Genomic DNA, 17813 nt, shown 5'->3' with positions numbered 1-17813 from the left:
ATCCCATCAGAAGAAAATGGGTCTACTTCCTAGGAGTGGGACCCAGGAATGAATATCAGCAGCTAGCATGAAAATCCACTTTATGCTTAGTGTGAAGGCTGGTTCAAGTATTTCTCTACCTAGTTACAAATTGCATTCGTTCTAAACGTTTACTAAAGGCTAAAGACAGTGAACTTTTCCTAGCTGTGTCGAGTTCCTGTCACTGGAGACATCATGTTTAGAGTGTAGATGCTGGCATCTCCAGGTCATCCTAAATAGCCCATTTAGCTCAGGACTAATCTGAAAACTGACATCAATAATATTTCGAATACCACACTCAGACTTCATTCAAAACATGGAAAATGCACCTGGAATTCTATCTACAATTTAATTCATTTATGGTGTCCTTGGTCATGGCGGTGACTTCCATCTTGCACACATTACTTTAGATCTGTTCTATCTATAATACTGCAAGACAGTTTGTAACATCTGAAAAATCAAGGACTTATAAACAGTACCCCCAAAGAAAAGAAAACACCGCCTATATTAAATCACAATCTAAAGTATTTTAGTAGAAAATGTAAAAGTTTTTTAATGGTGCTGGTTGGGGAAGATTATCAGATCGGCCATCATAAACAAAATGCCTACGGTCAGTAGTATAAACTGTCTCACACTTAAAATTTTTTTACTGGTCATCTAGTATTGAATACATTCAAAAGGATGTATGTAAGATACCCATCATGGCACATACTAATAAAATCAACACCCACACAGTCACCACACCTAAGAAGCCAGCCATTGGAAGAGGAACCTGACAGCTCTCTGTGCCTTCCTCTTCCTGTCTGAGGTTGAAATGATTTCTTTTCATAGTTGTGCATTAAAGATTTAGAAGACTTTGGTCTAAGAAGTGCCTGTATTCTCAGTACTGGGGAGGCAGACAAATGGAAAGCCTGCTTAGGCTACATAGTAAAACATGGTCTCAAAAAACAAAATAATGGGGCTAGAGAGATAGCTTACCTCTTACAAGCACTTACTGCTCTTGCAGAAGACCTGAGCACCTACATGAGGTGGCTTCCACAAGTATGCACTCACATGCACAAACCCATACACAGGCACACACACATTCACATATAGTTAGAAACAAAAACAAAATCTTCAAAATAGCCAAAATATGCAAACAGATAAGTAAGTACTCTGTGCCTTGTGAAAACATAGTTCAGAGGCAATTGGAAATAATAGAACATAAAATTGCTGTGCTGGCTAATTGTATGTCAACTTTACAACAAGCTGGAGTTATCTGAATGATGGGAATCTCTACTGAGAAAATACCTCCATAAGATTAGTGATTGATGGGGGAAGGCCCAGCCCATTGTGAGTGGTGCCCTCCCTGGGCTGGTGGTCCTGGGTTCTATAAGAAAGCAGGCTGGGCAAGCCATGGGGAGCAAGCCAGTAAGTAGAGCTCCTCCATGGCCTCTGCATTGGCTCTTGCCTCCAGGTTCCTGCCCTGCTTGATTTTTGTGTCCTGGCTTTCTTCAATGATGGACTATGATCTGGAAACACAAGCCAAAGAAACTCTTCCCTCTCTAATTTGCTTTTGGTCATGATGATTCATTGCAGCAACAGACATCCTAATTAAGACAACTGTTGAATTCAGTCCTGAAGAAACTAGAACCTAAATGGTGCCCTGCTGAACAGAGAGACTACTAGGGAGACAGGCCATTGTAGCTCCTGACTTTATTCCATGGACCTAGCCAGGACTAGTCACTGGGAATATTAGAGCACACCAATCTCCTTGACACAGTGTCAGGTCATGAGATGTGTGCCTGGAGAGGCCATCTTCAAATTACCCAAATTAAGGTATTATTAAGTCAAGACCAACTGGTTCTGTCATGACATAAAAAGACAAAGGAAAAGGGCATCTCAAAGAACAATAATGAACTCTAATTCACACATCATCCATCATGGAAAAGTGAGCCAATAACCAGAGGGAAAAACAGAAATCAAAGCAAACAATCCACTAATGAGGGTTTAATTTTGTTGCAACTACATGTTGATCCGTTTTTGACAGGAGACTATATTAACACGTCATCTATGAAATGAAAGGACTTATATGTCAAAGAAAGGGCATGCACCCAAGTGATTGAACAAGTCAGTACAAATTGCTTCAGTGAAAAACTACACATTTGAGAATCTAGTGCACATTGAATGAGACCATAATACACGCCAAGGAAGATGGCCATTCACTGAGCTAACGGAAAGCCATGGTACCTGAAATTGGGGGCCAGCACACAGAAAGTGCAGCCATTTCAACACAGTTCACAAAGTATTGGACTGGGATTGTCCTGGAGTGCAGGACACTGCCTACTTCTTTATGGATAGTAGCATATGCAACACGGTCTGGGGTCCCAGGAGCTGGTCCCATGGCTTGGAATACTCCATAGCCTGACACCGACGATGTCAGACACATGCTTAAAGAAGAAAGGAAGGAAACAGTAGCATCGATCTGTTGAAGACTGGAGTTCCTGCTGATCATCAGGGTTTATCTGTAGGTCAGACAGGCTCCTTGTGGTCTATATTCAAGGCTGGCCTTAGAAACCCCTGTATCATTGCTCACGACTGCAGGTGCAAGGATTGGCTGCTGCATGGGTACACGATTGTCAGACTTCAAGACAGGCATTGATTGGTGTGGACATGCCTCCGGGGTGAGGCAAGCATCTGCAAAATAGCTGCCTGCTTGGCTTCTGGGCCGTGGTAAAGACCAGGCAGAGGGGACAGTAAGGTGCAAGGCGAAGGTGCTTGACTCCTGACAAGAGAATTCCCCAGAAAATGGCCACTTCATGGACAAGCTTGTCCATTATTCAAAAAATAGCCCTGGTACTTGGAATCCTAGCAAGTGCAGCAATTGCCTACATCCTTTACCGCCGATACAGGAAAAGCAGAGAAGAATGAATGACATTTGTTGGAGAAGATGATATTGAGCTAATGATGCGAGTTCACCAGGAGGCTGTGAAGCTGATCATTGGTGGACAAAAGCATAAATATAAAGGTCTCATGGGGAAGGGGGTGCTACCTCTCAGCCTCCATTGCTGAGGTTACTGAAGATAAGGTTTATGAAACAGTCCTTCAGTACTTCTTTATGAACTTTAGTTAATACAAGTAGAAGAAATGGAGAGTCATCTTAGGAAATGTAAAATGTCTTGTATGTGTCTGTATATGCACATCTAAAGAAATAAAAAGAATGTACTTCTGGAAAAAAAAAAGAAGAAAGGAAGGTTCTTCTTCATCAATTCTACTTATCATTTGAGCTGGTGATATCTAAAGAAAATTGGCATGTTCAGTAGCAGGCAACACTACAGCACAAGTGCTGACCCAGAGGGCACTGCCTCAAGAAGCAAACTAGGGCCCCTCATTTTAAAAAGCAGTCCCTCCCCATTTCCCTGAGACTTCATGCTGGTCATGTAAATTTAAAAGATCTCACTACACCCTCACCACCAAGATTTACCCAAGGTCCCAGTGTTGCCTAAGCTAGTATTTCAAAGCTGGTGAGTTTTTAATTTAATAATTTTCACATTTTTGTAATTCTTTCCAATCAGTAATGCTAACTCTTATAGTTAAATTGAGACGCTAATTAGCAAATGCCCAATTCGAATGTTCTCTGCCTCTGAAACTCGTCCTGATCTAACCCACTCCTCTTGTCACCTGGGTAATGAATCTCTCCCCTTTGTGCTTTGTACATAGTATACATCTTTTATAAAGTCTACTACTTTACTACTTTCAACTTAAGTGTTTGTTTTCTTCGTTAAGGCTTCATTACTGACTCTTGAAGTGGAATTAGCATGGTTTTTTTGGACTGGAATTTACTCCCAAAGCCCATGAGAGCAGGTACCCACAAAACAAGTGCTGATCTGAACATAATACAAGACTCAGCTAGGGACTACACACGACTAGCAGATCTGAACAGAATTATACCACAGAAGGTCCATCCTAACAAGATAATAAAACAAATCAAGTATTTTAGCTCTGAAGTACCCCATTAATTGTTACTCCCACGATTACTTTCTGTTACAAAGACCCTTCATCCTGAGGAAGCCCCAGGATGGTAATTAATTCATAATCCAAGGACATCTCAACTCTGGCTAACTCTAAGCTTCCACATGAAATAGACAAGAATGAATTTTGTAATAATTCAATAATCCTCAGATCTACTAGAAATACCTTTTAAGAGGAAATGAGAGAAACGAATGTTTTAAGATTATATAAATCTGATTCAGGGAATTGACACAAATGAATGCTTGAAATACTCCCATGGTTTTTGTTTTGTTTTGTTTTCTTTTCTTTTTGGGGGTGGGGTTCGAGACAGGGTTTCTCTGTGGCTTTGGAGGCTGTCCTGCAACTAGTTTTTGTAGACCAGGCTGGTCTCGAACTCACAGAGATCCACCTGCCTCTGCCCACCCCTCCCGAGTGCTGGGATTAAAGGCCTGTGCCACCACCGCCCGGCCTTTTTTCTTTATTTTAATGGCTTAACAACAAATGTTTTGAGAGCTTGGTGTTGGACATTTAAAATAAAAACAACCACCATGATCTCTGCTGTTACTTTGAAATTCCAGGCTTCAATTATTCCCCTCCAAAGGTCAAGTGAGAGAAACTGAAAAAGAAAGCACTTCTAGAAGAAACGCTGAGTCATGTGATCCAGGTGATCCAAGCTGGCTCTTTACTCCCTATGATTTTGTAATCAAGCCAAGGTGAACGTTAAGCCATTCAGGCCTGTTCTCTCTGCAAGCAATTTGCTTTCCACTAAAACTTAAATTTCTGAGCCAAAAGTAAAAGTATAGAGAAGTACTCCAACTGCCTGGTCCTGGAGGTGTCACCAACAGAGGAGTTCAGATGTAGAGATGATAGGGGGGGGACAGAAGGAAGAAGAAAGGTAGTGCACAGCTGGGATCTGTCTCCAAGCCTTGTCACCAAACAGCCAGAAGACACAGGGGATGCCCCTGGTCAGCCACAAAGCTGAGCTCACAGCTCAATAATGCCAGTGGGATGACCTCCCCCTCCCCAAGAACAGAGACTTAAGTTCAAAATTAGTCTTGGCATTTACCTTCCATTCTACAAGCAGTATGGTCATGAGAATGTGGATTTTACCAAACCTTGCTGTCATCAGCCAAAGCAAAGTGTTCCTATCACAGCCAAGACAGGGAACTGCAGAAGTGGGCTCTGATGTACTCTCACAATGGGAACCCACCACACTGCTGTGTTGGAGCCAACTTGCTGACCATGCCACTACCGCAGACAGCTAAATTCTCAGGGCCATGGGCAGGTTGGCCACAGTGGCTGGAGAGATGGCTCAGGCGATAGAACACTTAGTGCTCCTGCAGAAAACCTGAGCTTGTTCCCAGCACCTGCATCAGGCAGCTCACACCTGCCTGTAATTCCAGCTCCAATGCCGTCTCCGTGGGCGCGCGCGCGCGCGCGCGCGCACACACACACACACACACACACACACACACACACACACACACACACACACAGAAAGGGGGGAGAGAAGGAGGGAGGGAGGGAGAGAGAGAGAGGGAGGGAGAGAGAAAGGAAAGAGACATATCCATACTGATAAGTAAAAATAAAAAACTTTAATAATTGTAGAAATTTGAAATTCTTAAACGTACACCCAAAAATAAAGATAATAAACACTCAAAATTAGTTACTCCTGTTTATTTTGCCATTGACTAGGGTCCTGATGCCGGTTGCAACTACCACATCTAATTCATAGAAAAACATACGACAGAGTGCATAGCACTTTCAGACCTGCCTTTGGCCACTTCTATGGAGACGGCTACAATCAAGCATAGAAGTGTTTACACCCCCGGAAACCTGCTGGCAGCAGAAGCCCTCTGGCAGAGCCATAGTGCTCACACTTACTGGACTTTGCCACCTCAAGTATTTATCAGCATCTTTTCACAGAGCTGCCATGTTTGAGCTGGCCCATCTTTTGAGTCAGAACAAAGGCTTACACACAATATGAATTGTAAATCACAATATGGAGTATACGGACAGAAAGCAACCACACTTATTGTGACCCTGTGATGCTGTAGAAAGCCCTATGGCCGTCTCTCATGTCATACTAGGGATTATCAAATTCAATACGCAGGTCAATCAACTGGGGCGGGTACTAAATGCACTAGAGCAGGTTAGTTGAATAACTAACAATTGTTCAAAAATACAACATCATGTGACAATTTCTTCCAAGGCTCATGGAAAGCCAGAAAGTTGGAAAAGAGGCTCTTTAAGACTCAGAGTTCTAGAGGGAAGCTCATTAAGACTCAGGAAATAAACAACTCAGAAGTCCCCAGGAGTTCTGGAAATTGACCAGATGTACTAGGTTACATAAGCAGCCAGGGCTGCTGAGGAGACCGAGGCTAATGGAGTTGCCCAGACAAGACACTGACCTGCCTACAAGTCATGCAGAGCGCACCAGGGTTCCAGCTTTTGTGAATCACTAGCCATGCTGGGGTAGGGTTTCACTGATGGCAGCTGTCTTTGATTCATCCCCACTTCCATAAGTCACTCAGACCACACTCCTGCAATCAACAACCCCAATACAACAAGCATTGGGTCTGCAGGGTCTGTCCAGGGTTTCCTACCAATGGTGAGCAGATATTTGTGTGACATCCTCTCTAGGGTAGTGCCACACATGGAGAGGGAAGAGTTGTGGACAATTGATCAAATTGTATTCATTTAGCAATTTTGTTCATAATTACTTCTAATACCTGCAAGAGCTACCTAAAGAAGTGAACTCTTGGGGTCCCTGAAAGCAAGGACACCTGTGTTTTCAGGTGCCATTCCCAGTTCAACTGCTGCCCTAGGACAGGGAATCCTGTCATCTGCTACTTTTGTTCTGTCCATCAGCACTGGTGCACTCACCTGAAAATGATGTGTCCTACAAAGAAAGGCTCACACGCAATAACAACCTTCTCAAGTGTCAGCATCATGTTCTGAGGCTTCTAGATTACTTATTTTTTCTTACTCCTTATTTTAATTTTATGTATGTGGGTGTTGTGCCTGCATGTACGGCTGAGCACTATGTGTCCAGTGACTCAGAGGCCAGAAAAGAATGCCCAGATCTCCTGAAACTGGAATTGCAGCCAGTGATGGGCCACCATGTGGGTGCTGGGAATTGAACCTGGGACCATTGGAAGAACAGCCAGTGCTCTTAACCACTGAGCCACCTCTCCAACTGATATCTTACAATACATTTTCAGTTTTTACACATTTACTTCACTTGACTGTACTGTCCTTTTGCAATAACTTCTTAAAAATGATTCACTCAGTCATTAAAAGCATTCCAAAGAGCTAACAAAAAATTTACTTACAGATTATTTTAAAAAGATTCTTCTCATCTTGGCTTCCTGTAAGATATTAGCTTCTCCCAGTGTTCCAGTACATTTCCATCACCTGGTACCAGGAGAAGGGATCTCATTAGTTGCATGGCCTTTACTAACAACATCTATCAAACACACCACAGAGATAACAATAAAAACAACAAAAGCCCCAATGGTTCAAAATACTACCACTTACTAGCCACAGACCCTTGGGAAAATAATTCCTCTCCCCAAGCCTCCATTTCTTCATTTCTAAATGAGCATCAAATATCCCCTACTGTATGTGTGGTAGTGACAGTTAAGGAAGTTAAAGGGCATGGTCAGCATTCTTTGATCCAACAAAGGTGTCGTCCTGGCAACAGGGACATCCAACACTTAATGATTACAACTTCTTTATTGCCCACATGTTGAGCTCATCAAATACTGAAGATCCTTGTACTTTCACCCAATAATGGAATACACCAAGCAAAGTGCTTGCTTTTTGTAAAGAGGAAGTCATTCAGAACAGAATTTCACCTCTGTTTTTAATCTTGTAACAGGTAGGGTCCACAAACTAAGAATAGGACCTTTGTGTTGTTCTTTTCACATAGGGCCATAATAGAAACACACCACTTGTGCCCCTGAAGAAGGCAAGCATTGGTCACTTTATGTGAAGAGCATGTGGCTCCAGACAGACAACAGTGACAGAACAGGCACATGACTTAACTTTCCTAACTGATGCCCTAACTGAGAGCAAAGAGAACGACAACAGTATTGCAATAGTCACCTGAAGGAAGGACAGAGGTTTCAAGTTACCCAAGCCAGAAGGAGGTGCAGGATGGACCAAGAAGGGAGGAGAAGGAAGAAATGCCATATAAATCCAGGGCCAGAAAGAACTGGCCAACAACAATAAAACTGGGGAAGGAACGTCCCTCCAGAGAAAGACCAAAGCCCCAACACAGAGAACGGCATACTCATTGACCAGCTATGGCTTTATATGCCTGGCCACATTGCAAGGAAGCTTTTAAAAGTCTGATAAATGCTGTACAATTTGATATAGGTTTAAAATGAGTAGGTGTGAAGCACACCTAGCTATTTAACAGCCGTGTAATCTTTGCCAAATTGTTTGCTCCATCTAAGGCTCAGTTTCCAGGTCTGTAAAATGAGAATGCCTACAATTGAGAGCAGTCACACAGAGATGAGTGTGTAGACCCTTCATCCAAGGTGTCCTCAAAAGAAAATCCCAACTAGCATGTTACTAGTAATGATTACAGTACAGACTATTCAATTCCTTGTTATAAAAGGCAATAGTATGCAACCCAGTAAATTCATAGACTGCCTATGTGGACATTTTGGAAACAGGCTAACATCCTACTTCTGACAGTAACACAAACTTTCCTAACATTTATTTTTCAAATTGATGTTATGTTTGCAGTTTTTAAAAATCAAAGTATAATTACATCATTTCCCTCTTCCCTTCCAGCCTCCCAAATACCCTCCCTCTTCCTCTCCCATTCATGGCCTCTTTTCTTTAATTATTAGTTATAAATACAACCTGCTGACTCTGTTTAATGTAGTTTGTATGTATATAATTTCGGGGCCGAACCCTGGGTGTGGGTTAACTAACTGGGGAGCCCATTCCCGGGGAGGAAACAATCTCCCTGTCTATGCAGTCACCATTTCCTCGTAGAATCTCTTTCCACACTAGCATATCTGTTGTGCTGTCCTTCTTCAGGTTGTATTTAGGCAGCCATATTGTTGAGGTATTGTTGAGCGACAGCATCCCTGTCGCTACCAGGAGACACATTTTCATCACAGTGGAGTGTTAAGGATAAATTGCCATCTTCTCTGGCAGCCCTTGCTGCCAACAGCCAGCAGAAAGCACTGAGTATCTGCTGGTGTTGTATCACTACCGAGTTCTTGCTATGGTGATAGACTCTGGACTGTAGAAAATGACTCATTTCCATAGGAGGCACTGACCTATGGGGCACTCCACTGGCATCTACAGAGCACAAGGGCCATGCTCAAAATGGCAGGCAGTCCATCTCCCTCAACACCACGTTACAGTTTCACTGAGCACAGTGTGGATGAAACCATGCCAACTTTGAAGCTAAGTATTAAAACTCTATCTACAGAAGGTCTCACTGAAGCTTCTAAATTGCTCTTTTGATACTCCTTCCCATAATGCAGACTGCTTTTATCTTCAGAACTGCTGTGGACAATGTCCATAAGGGCATCTGTCTCCTTTGAGCAAAGTCACCACTGATGCATGGCCCCAAAACACCTTATTTGCTATCGTGGGAAATATGTTAATAAATTAGTTAAAAGGATTAAAATCATGATCAAGGGTGGTAATGTGCCACCGCTATGGTTAGTTGTTCCAAATGATTAAAAGTTACACCAACAACAAATGAACCACCCATTCATGCTGCCAAGCCCTGGAAACAGGGAAGGGGATTTAAAGCCCTTAAGGATTCAGGTGGTTTAAATGAAAATGGCCCCCATCACCTCATGGCCTTGCTGGAAGAAGTGTGTCACCAGGAATAGGCTTTGAGGTTTCAGATGCTCAAGCCAGGCCCATTGTCACTGTCTCTTCTTGCTGCCTTTAGATGTGGGTGAAGAACTCTCAGCTCCAGCACCACATCTGTCTGCATGCCACCATGGTGAAAATGGACTAAACCTCTGAATGGTGAGCCAGCCACCAATTAAATATTTTCCTTTATAAGAGTTGCCATGGTCATGGTTCTCTTCACAGCAATAGAAACCCTAACTAAGACAAGGATGAAGTTCACATAAGATTGCTGCACAATAGGAGCGCCAGCAGAACTAAGCAAATAAGTTAGGTGACCCACTTAACAAGGACTATCCAGATATGTTAGTCCTGGTGAGACTAGCACAAGCCTAGAACTCACAAACCATGCTTCAAACACAATGTTAAAACTACACACACACACACACACACACACACACACACACACACACACACACACACACAAAGCCTGGCCAAAACCAGTGCATCCCTTTTGTGTGTGTATATGGTGCTGAACATTAGACCTAGGCCATCGGATATTGCTAGCCACAAATCATACCACGAGTTACAACACCAGTAACTATATATTCCAATTTGAATGTACACTCTACCTTCCAGAGCAACTCCTTCAGGCTATCAGGAAGAAAGCTGGCCAGATTCAAAAGCAATGGGCATCCAGAGTCTGAACTGCACCTAAGGCTAGTCAGGTGGGAGAAACTCTTACAGGAACAGGGTTAGATCGTTTCTGTTTCTTATTTTGTTCCTGCCAGGGAGCTGGCTCACTATAAAAAGCTGGGGCTTCTCTCAGGAAACAGTGTCCTGAGTCACCAAAAGCATGTGCTTTGTGGTCACGAGAATTGGATTTCCCAAATGAGTCCTGAAAGATCTTGAGGACAACCATACATTTTCTGCACACCTTAATTTCTTTATCAATAGAATGGTGGTGGCATCGGTCCTACAGCTAGATGCCATACCATAGTTACAAGAACATAAATGATGCTTTTAAGTAAAGCCCATGGAAAACAGTGTCACTACATGTTATATTATCCCCAATGTTAGCAGATAAAGCAAGTTGTTATGTCCACGTAACAACAAAAATTAGTATCTCCAAGAGCTAATCATCAATTAGTATGATCCAGGCCATTTCACCAGGTGACCAGAAACGGTTTGGGGTACACAGTTGCTTTTAGCAATAAAGGGCAAACTGTCTGCCTGATATCTGTGCTTATACCTCAGGAGCAGCAGCAACAGCAATTAGAAGATGCTGGCCAGGGGAAGAGTTCAGAAATATTAACACCATCCATTCAGAAGTAAAACTGAATGATGTACTCAAGATGACTCAGTTCATGGTCAATTCTGGGTCTCCAACCCAGGCAGCTTCAATCCTTGTTCTTACCCACAATACCACACTGTCACTTCAATGCTAAGAGAAGTAGCTGAAGACAGGACACAGACCAAAGGAAGGCCCTAGAACAACAAGAAGTAGCACCCTAAGCTGACTGAAGACAAGAAGATTGGAACATTGAGAGTCAGTAGAGCCAGAGAGTTAACAGACAAAACATGCTTATGCTACAAACTTGACAACATAGCCTCACCAAAAAAAAAAAAAAAAAAATCCCCAGATGAGGGCACCATGAATGTCATCTTGTTTTAGAACCTGATGCTGGCATGAAGAGCACAGGGACCACTTGGGTCTTTTTAAATACAAAACATACTATGATTTAGAAAGAACTCCATAAATGCTACTCTCAGAGGGAGGGCCCTATAGCATGCAGCTCCTTTCTGAGTTCTATTGTCTTTCATTGCAGTTCCCTTTTTAAAGACAGAGAGGAAGAAAGAGTCACTAAGGGCAGATGAAGTCTCTGAGGGTGCAAAGAGGTAGGTAGAGAGAAGGGAGTGCAGCAGTAAGAAACCTAGTTAGTTACACAGGAGAATGCACAGAGGAAGGAAAGAGAAATGATTGTCCTGGCCAAGCTCAGGTGTGGTGGACTCTAAAGTGCCCCGTGATCTCTGTCTCTTCTGATTCATTCTGTAGGCAATTCCTTTCCCTTGAGCACAAGTGAGTCCTATGGCTTTCTTAGAACTGCCAGCATATTGTTGAAATGACAGGATATGTGTGTGTTAACACTACAGGAGATTGTAATATCCATTCTGCCACAGGATTCTCTCCCATGCTGGTTATGAAAAGAAAGGCTGCCACGATGTGAGTTACATAATGATAGCTACATGAGGGCAACCTCTATTGACAACAAGAAACCAAGATGCTTGATCCAAGCACCCACAAAAAAAAAAAGAAAGAAAGAAAGAAAGAAAGAAAAAGAAAGAAAGAAAGAAAGAAAGAAAGAAAGAAAGAAAGAAAGAAAGAAAACGAGCAAGCTTCCCCGGCTGCCCCACTGATAAGACAGTAGCCACACTAACTTCCTGACTTCAACATGGTCAGCATTCAGCTACCTGAGGCCCAGATTCCTGCCCCATACCAGTCAAGCGATCACTTGATCACTACTAAGTCAGTTGACCTGCAAAGACTGTGCTGTGCTGATGGCCATGTGTCTCTAGATAATCAGTGCAAAGGGGAAGAGAAATACAAATCCACGATGCCTTCTCATGGCCCTCTGGCAGAAGAGGAAGGAGGAAGAAGGAGGCCCAGTGAGCCTCAGGGCTCAGGAGAGAAGGACTCCCTTCCTAGGCTGGCCACTTGGCGGATATAATCAGTCCCATTTACCACCAAAATAATCTAAATGGTGATCAGGCTCTAGGCTGGCCTCCAAAGGTGATTCAGCATGCTGTTGAGATCAGCAAGAGAATTTTTACCAATAGACAAGCTCTCCTGCAGACCTAGCCATCACAGAATAACAAGAGCATGCTATATATAATGCATTGTATTTAAACACTGTTTAAGAGGCAAGCTAGAAACTTTCTCTTAGTGACTTTAAGAACTCAATCAAAATAAAGACTTGTCTATTTTTTCTAATATGAACTCTCAAAACCAAAGACACACGCATATACCCATACTTAAAATCTTCTGAACAAGTACCTACAACCTCTACAAATCAGTTCAGAAAACCTCAACTCATGGCCAGAACGTACTCAGCTAAGAATAACTCTCTGAGAAAAAAAAAAAAAAAAACCTCTCACCTCAGAGCCCAGCTGGCTACAAGCAGGTCACCCCCCAGTCACATCCTCTGCAAGGGAGAAAACCTACATTGCTTATCCAGGCCCAGCCTTGCAGCTGACAGACATAGTGCACACACCCAAAGACCCTCTGATTTGTCCAAGGTTACTCCGAAACACAGTTCTGACCTTCCTGTTTCCCAAGACTCTTCATCCTGAGTCCTACCAAATGTTAGACATGAAATCGTGACCAAAGTGATATTATATATTCTGTGTGAGGAAAGTTTTCACATACTAGACAGCTCCTACTTCCAAAGAGCTAAGCTGGGGGGGGGGCAGGGGAGGTGGTACCACCTCATAAAACACTCATGTTAAATGATCAGTCCTTTCAAAAGCAATGCACAGTACTCTCTGAGTAAGGTGGAGTGTACCTAAAATAGGCTGCTCTTCTTATGAATGACCTGATTCTCTTTCTTTACCCTATGTTAAGTAAAGAAGAAAATTAAAAAGTGCCAGCAAGACTGTTCAATTATTTCATGTATGCTGGTTCCAAGTTACTAATTTGTTCAATAAACACCTGGCAGGTGTCTAGATCCACAGCAACATAACAGGTGTGGAACACAGGCACCTGGCTGGCTATCAGCAAACGGTGCTTGCTGGCATTTTCAACAGAAGTAACCCCATTGCTACAGCCAACCGATGCACAGAAGTATCTCCAGCATGTGTATCAGGAGGCTGATCAGAATGCACACCAGGACTGTCTTCATTCCTAGATACCTCTATATTTAAAAGGAAACAGTAGCTTGCTCTTCTGTGTAATGATACTGCCAGTAAGGTGTTGTGGAAGCAATCCAAACAAATGGGGTCATAACTGTCTCCAACCCCTGTTACGGAACTTTCCCAGCGGGAAAATCCATGTAGCCTTTCAACTTTCTCCTTCTCCACAGACCATGAAGGGATAAACCAAAAATAAACAAGGGTTTCTCTTCCCCATGTAGCCAGCAGTTTCCGCTCAGCAAGGACTTAAGCTTCTGCAGGCACTGTGTTACCATCCCTTGGATATCACATTTTAATTCAAAATGAAATGTGTGATGCAGCCGAGGTGCTTCCGGCAGCGCTTGCTCTTGATGCTTGGGGAACATCATGGCAGCCTGAGTTCTGACCATATACCATGCACACTTCGCAGTGTGCACGCAGTCACACCACACGTTGCCAAGAAGCGCCACCGAAAATGTCTCAGTTCGGATTTGAGACTATCATGTTTTTGACTGCAGTACTTTTACTGCAGTGTTTTCAGATCTTACAGAAATGTAAACATTTAGTGACAGAAAACAAAGACTTCTAATGTTTTCCTACCATCACTCTGCAGCATATAAATAAGAAAATTAGTATATCTTTGGGTTGGATTGTTAGAGGGTTTAATTCTTAAAATTGCTGCTTAAGCTGCTACCTGTAAACTAATTCTAAATCCAATCACTATTTTTGCCTTGCGATTAGGATGGAATTTCCAATTTCTGAAATGGCCCTAAACATACTTCTGCCATTTTGTACTACATATTTATGCCAAGTGGTGTTCTCAACACTGATGATTATAAAATCAAAATATCAATCAACAGTGAAAAACACTGAGGATGTTTTCATCTTATAGCATCCAGTATTCAGCAAAGATTTAGTTCTTTATGTGAAAATAAACAAGCACAGCACCTCAATTAGTATGCAAATGATGTTTTGGTCTTTAATAAATGGAAAATTCTATATATGGCGAAGAAATGTTCTCATGATCTGTATTACCAGTAGATATTTAAGTTTATATATGTATATGTCCACACACACACACACACACACACACACACACACACACACACGCACGCACGCACGCATGGCTCATTACACACACACACACACACACACACACACACACACACACACGCATGGCTCATTCACACACACACACACACGCACACGCACACGCGCACGCACGCACGCACACGCACACACACACACACACACACACACACACACACACACACACACACACGCACGCACACACACACACACGCATGGCTCATTCACACACACACACACACACACACACACACACACGCACACGCACACGCACACACACACACACACACACACACACACACACGCATGGCTCATTTGCTCTTACTCCGCTTCAGGTGGTAATACAAGATGAGAGAGCCCAGGCTTCCTTCACCTTTTATGAGCTGAACACACTGGCTCCATCTCAGGGAAGGAAATGCACTTGCTCACCTCTCCTATTCTAGCACCTTCTGTAAACTCATGGGAAATTTCCTAGCCATAGTTTCATGATTTGTGTAAGACAGGAAAGAACATGTTATCTTCAATCCGGCAAAGCTTGTATTGTCATGTCCTATATGACACCTCTTCCATGGAAAGAATAGTAACAAAAACCTACCCCTAGCTCAGTCATGTGGGAATAAAAACACCTGTAATTTCTAAATTTATTATTGATCTCTACAACCTCCCTCAAAATGCTGCATTCCTAGTTTTAAAAATACATTCTAAAAAGGCTTTCATTCAATATTATTGATTTTTATAGATATTTTAATTCACAAAATTTAAGCGTTATGATTCTTATTTATGCCAAATTCAACAAGACTGTCTTTGTGTTACTGTACCAGTATTTCAAAACAACAACAAAAACTCACAAAGCCCCATTTTTCAACAATAAATTCAGAAGTTAAGTTTACTTTTTCACAGAGAAGAAACTCCATCACTAAGTGCCCTTGGCTACACTGAAAACAACAAAGAATGAACATACTAGCATCCAGAGGGAGGCTCTGGTTCTCCCACAAGCCAGGAACAGGTGAGGAGCCTGTGTTCCCAGGCACTGAGTTAGAGCCCCCTTCGTAAGCAAAGAGGCTCAACTTCAGTTCTTTCAGCGGAGGCAAAGTTTGTGCTTTTCTCCTCTCGGCCATTCTGAACCAAGAAATAAAAAAACCTTTCAAGTGTGAGCAGATATCAAACTTTAAGTGAAAAGTGATAAAAAACAAATACTAACAGAAATACACTGTGACATGACCTAAGTAGAGAGTCAGCCCCAAATATATTGACTCGTGTCAGCTGGAGTAACTACTAGGAAAGGAGAGGAGAAAGAAAAGGCTGGGTGACAGCATGACAAATGGATGCCTGGTTGTGGACAGGAAGAGGAAAAATCAATGACACAGAAGAGCACAAACAGGATGAGGACAGAGGAATGATACAAGGTTCACAATGTGGACTCTGCTAAGCCCGGAGGCAGAACAGTGTCCTCTATGAGGACAACAGGCAAGCAGTTTTAGATTTCTGGCATAGGGCATCTTCTGCAAACACTTAATTTTCACACATTACAGTATGAGAATACTTAGAGAGAACATTCTAAATCAATGGACATGCTTGTGTTGCACTAAAATGTATTAGCAAGAATAGGTATTGGCCAGGTTCAGTTTGCAGGCTGTGACTGGCTGACTGCCAGCCTCTATAACGAAACCTGTGGCTAACATCCCAAACATAGGAATAGAGAAATGCTGCAGGCTGTCCTGAAAAGCCCAGCACACTGCAGCCGTTCAGTGGGCAACAAGTTCCTGGGGATTCATGGTCCCATATGCTCCATATTCCAGTGAGTTCAGCACTGCGGGAGACAGGGGTCAGGATGGAGGAGATGATGTACTTGCAGTGTTAGTTGAAAAAAAAAAAACATTTTGTAAAACGTGCTGTCTGTTGTCCATAATTCGAAACTGTTACCCTATCTTATCACATATTTTACATGGATGGTTGTGGAACAAAAATCACCCCAATACTTCAAAGTAACTAAGGAAAGACGACTGTCTTTTATAGGTCCTCTACCTTCAAGTCTGTCCCTAGCGTTTTCTCTCCCGTTTTCTCACCTAACTCTTTATTTTGATGCCAATATCTTTCTCCAAGAAATGTCTCTCAAACATCTCAATATGATCATGGCACACAGTATACATTCCTATCAGTATCCATGTCACTCTCTGGGCAATGTCTGCTTCCCAGGTACTGGCACAGACTTCTGGTCCAAAAGAGGCAAGCAGACATGGACTAAGTAGAAAGCTCTGCTGCTTGCACCAGCTCTGCCTAGCAAGGATGTGGGTAGTAACGATCAGCAGTCAGATCTTGCACAGCGTTTTGAGGCTTTGCTGTCTGCAGTGTGGGCAATGTGATATGGCCGGTTGAAGACGGAAACTGGCCCTAGATTTATACCATAAGAGCAGGAAGAGCAACCCACACGTTCTCCAGTAGAAACTACATGGATATTTCTCCCATGCCGTCACGTGGGGAAAAAAAAAAAAACTATGACTTTAATTGATGATAAAGCATTTTTTAAGAGATGATATGGGGGAAAAAAGACTATTAAAAAAAAAACTGGCCAGAATTTTCAAAGTTCAGCCCAAACAGCAATGTCCCACAGCAGGAAACTCAGTTAACCACAAGAAATCTTCACCTGAAAATGAAGCCCCAAAGTAGCAACAAAAATTTCTAAAACAGTGTTAGAAAAGAAAGGTGTGGGGGTCAATCAGCTAGACTTGCATAAGAAGCAAAAAGGTATCTTTTGAAACTAAAGAAGAAATGACACTTTTAAACCAATGAAAATTGAGAATTTGTGGTCAGTAGATAAACACTCAATGAAGTGCAGAACAGATGGCTTTTAACAAATGAGGGGATCTGGAGCTAAGAATTGTGGACATGGAAAGAGAAGACAAATTGTCTCTGTTCTTGGAAAGGGAATTCCTGATCGTTTTACAGTCTATCAAAAGCATGTTACAGTGATGCTTAGTCTGTGACATATGTGCATG

At 42.5% G+C, this 17813-nt stretch overlaps 1 protein-coding gene across 9 annotated transcripts in view; it reads right to left on the bottom strand.

Moving 5' to 3' along the window:
• Sgms1 (sphingomyelin synthase 1) overlaps positions 1-17813 on the bottom strand; it is a 257862-nt gene that overhangs the window by 90280 nt on the left and 149769 nt on the right. For 8 of the 9 annotated variants that reach the window (XM_035441887.1, XM_027406400.2, XM_027406402.2 and 5 more), the window contains one exon: positions 7344-7425. The gene's annotated coding sequence lies outside the window, so the exon portion shown is untranslated. Of the gene's footprint in view, positions 1-7343; positions 7426-10472; positions 10627-17813 lie in introns of those variants that run through there. The other variant, XM_027406405.2, reaches the window with a different exon arrangement.

This window comes from Cricetulus griseus, chromosome 3 (genome assembly GCF_003668045.3).
Source record: "Cricetulus griseus strain 17A/GY chromosome 3, alternate assembly CriGri-PICRH-1.0, whole genome shotgun sequence".
NCBI lineage: Eukaryota > Metazoa > Chordata > Mammalia > Rodentia > Cricetidae > Cricetulus > Cricetulus griseus.
Note: the sequence above shows the minus strand (reverse complement) of the source record. Positions and strands in the feature narration are given on the sequence as shown.